This window comes from Suncus etruscus, chromosome 13, assembly GCF_024139225.1.
Source record: "Suncus etruscus isolate mSunEtr1 chromosome 13, mSunEtr1.pri.cur, whole genome shotgun sequence".
NCBI classification, from domain to species: domain Eukaryota; kingdom Metazoa; phylum Chordata; class Mammalia; order Eulipotyphla; family Soricidae; genus Suncus; species Suncus etruscus.
In genome coordinates, this window is record NC_064860.1 from 60,171,237 (window position 1) to 60,174,650 (window position 3,414).

The 3,414-nt window shown below is 39.8% G+C and overlaps 1 non-coding gene across 1 annotated transcript; it reads right to left on the bottom strand.

The window, feature by feature from the left end:
• Positions 1-2,812: 2,812 nt before the first annotated feature.
• On the bottom strand, positions 2,813-2,919 carry LOC126026572 (U6 spliceosomal RNA). The gene has a single exon (XR_007501795.1). It is a non-coding gene; the product is annotated as a U6 spliceosomal RNA (small nuclear RNA).
• Positions 2,920-3,414: the final 495 nt, after the last annotated feature.

Genomic DNA, 3,414 nt, shown 5'->3' on the forward strand with positions numbered 1-3,414 from the left:
GGATTTTCTATATATATTTTCCTGTCACTTACAAATAGATATAGTTTAACTTTTTCAGCTTTCCTCGTTCTCTTTCTCCCTCTCAAGTCATCTGTTCCTCCATTCCTTACTCCATCTCCCTCCCCTCTCTCCCTTCCTCCCACACTCCCTTCCTCCCACTCTCCCTTCCTCCCACTCACCCTTCCTCCCCCCTTCTTCCTCCCTCCCTCCCACCCTCCCTTCCCCCACTCACCCTTCCTTCCACCCTTCTCCCCTCCCTCCCTCCCTCCCTCCCTCCCTCCCTCCCTCCCTTCCTCCCTTCCTTCCTCCCTTCCCTCCTTCCTTCCTCCCTCCCTCCCTCCCTCCCTCCCTCCCTTCCTTCCTTCCTTCCTTCCTTCCTTCCTTCCTTCCTTCCTTCCTTCCTTCCTTCCTTCCTTCCTTCCTTCCTTCCTTCCTTCCTTCCTTCCTTCCTTCCTTCCATCCATCACCTATGCTCCTTCTCTGGTCTCTTGCATGAGCTCCAGTTGCTTTCTTTTTTTTGTTTTTTGTTTTTTGGGCCAAACCAGGTGACATTCCTGGCTAAGTGCTCAAAAATCGCTCCTGGCTTGGGGGACCATATGGGATGTCGGGTGATCGAACTGCGGTCCGTCCTAGACTAGTGCAGGCAAGGCAAATAAATGCCTTACTGTTTGCATCACCGCTTTAGCCCTAGTTGTTTTCATTTTTCAACTTTTTGATTATAGAGCTCTTCCATTCTTTGAAGTTCTTTATGATGAAGTTCTTCATCAAATCCCACCTCATTGACATATTCTGAGACTCATGATGAGTAGCCTATATCTCCATTCCAGCTTCTTAGGGGTTTCCTTGATATTTTGGTTCACCTGGCCTGTTTCTGCTCAATGAGGACCTTCTAGTACATGTTATACTCAAACTTTAGGGGTAGACTGGGCAAATCTGAATTATTCTTGCTTCTTGTGCAATTTCAGGCTTTTAATAACCAATTTCTGGTAGTCTCTTTTCATCATATAACTGGCCCATTTGCTCTACAATCCCAGGCCTTAGAAATGTGGTTAACAGGAAGGATCTTCACTCAGGGCTTTTGAAACTGTTGGTTATCCTGAGAATTCAACATTGCTCTTCCAAAGAATCTTCCTCAGTCATCCACCACGACTAAAGCCTTCTCCACTGATCAAGCACATAGATTGCTTTTCAGCAGTTGGACATAGAGGAAGGTTTCTATCTGAGAGATGCACTATGATAAGCAAAGTGCACACACAGCTGCTTTCCATGGTGTCACAAGTTATTCAGCTCCACTTTGGCAATATCTACTAGGGTTCATGTTTCCAAGTGAATAAAAGCCAGGGTTTTTATTGGTATGAATAATTCGCCAACCTCCTCATATTTCTCAAATAGTTTCCTCATTTCCTCCATAGTGATCTCAGGAGGAAGATTGCCCACTAAGGACCAGCTGTGCTAGGTCTTCTCTTCTACTTTTTAAAGATTCTTCAGCCTTGAGGTCGGAGCAGAGGTGCAAGAGGTAGAGAGTATGCCTCGCACGCGTTAACCTAGGATGGACCTCGATTTGGTCCCACAGAGTCCCATATAGTCCCCCAAGTCAGGAGCGATTTCTGAGCGCATAGCCAGGAGTAATCCCTGAGCATCACCAGGTTTGGCCAAAGAACCAATAAAACAAGAACAAAAACAAAAACAAAAACAAAAAATAAAATAAAATAAAATAAAAGTTTCAGTCTTAATTTTGGCTGTAGGCTTGTTACCTATTTACAGGTATTGGTGATTACTGCTGCAACTTGTGCTCCTGGTGGTGATACTGATGAAGCTTTCTTGGAACATGGTTTTGCTTCTCCAAGTTATAGGTTTTATTGTTTTGAATTTTTTTTCAGACTTCTACCATTTGTTCTCTTTTCAGTAACAGCACTATTACCAGTCTCTTTCATTCCCCAACTTTGACTTTTAATGGTCAATTTCTATCTTCATGGAATTGTGTACTGGAAATATACCTCATAGAATTTCTTTTTTTTTTTTTTTTTTTTTGCTTGTTGAGTGACTAGAATTTTTTTCCTCTTTATTATGTACTTGTGTATATACACATAAATACAGAAAAAGATATATTTAAGGACAAACATTTTGCTCTTTTCTTATCTGACATATAATTTCGACTATGTAAATATTTAATGTAAAATATCTGATGACCTTAAATGTTTTTAAATGACTTATAATTAACAAATAACATTTTGTTAGTTTGAGGAATACAATACAGTGGTTTGGCATATGTCTGTATTTTACATAATCACACAATAACAGTCATCACTATATGTATTTTTTTTCTCTTGTGGTGGAAACTTTGATTATTTAAAATACACAATAAAATACTACTATTATGGGGAGTAAAGGAGGGGGATATGGGATGCATGCTGAGAACAGGGGTGGAGGGAGAACAACACTGGTGGTAGAATGCCCCTGATTCATTGTCACTATGTACCTTAAATATTACTGCAAAAGATTTGTAATTCACTTCGGCCACAATAAAAATTAATAAAAATAGATACACCATAAAGTCTTAATGATAGTCACTGTGCTTTATATACAAATGACTTCCTTATTAGTAACTAGATGTAGGTAAATAATAACTGTGGGGCTTTAGGTTCTGAACTGGAGGAATGCCACTTTGTAAAGGGCCACATGTTGTAGACCCCTTAGGCTTCTCTTTCTCAAACCTAAGTTTCCATTAACACTGCCCCCAAGCTACCGGGCATACCAGTAGCCTATCTGAAAAGGACATGATGGAGCATTAAGAAAAAACCTAGACAATAGCAAAAATATGGAACGCTTCACGAATTTGCGTGTCATCCTTGCGCAGGGGCCATGCTAATCTTCTCTGTATCGTTCCAATTTTAGTATATGTGCTGCCGAAGCGAGCACCCTCATAGAATTTCTAATTCATAATTCTCCAAACACTCAAATTGTGCCCCAGCATGTGGGTTAGCCTAGAAAATGTTCCATAAATAGTGGAAGTGGTGTATTCAACTTTTGAAGAGTGGTCCTATACCTCTCTATTAATCCCAGTCTCCCCAATTATTTATTTGAGGCTTTTTGTTTCCTTATTGACGTTCTATATGATTGATCTGTTAATAATGAGAGTGGGTCATTAAGTATCCCAGTACTATTGTGTTGTTGTTAATGTATCTCTCAATATTGATTAACAATTACTTTATAAATTTTGCTGCCCCTTCATTTAGTGTATGTGTGGTCATAAAATTAAGTTCTCTTGATGTACTGACCCCTTAAGCATTGTCTGTCTAATGTCTTATTATTTTATTTACTTTGATTGTTACTTGGTCTTACATATGTATGACCTCACCTGTTTTGGACGTATGATTTCATTCTAAGTCTGCATTTATCATGAGCATTCACATA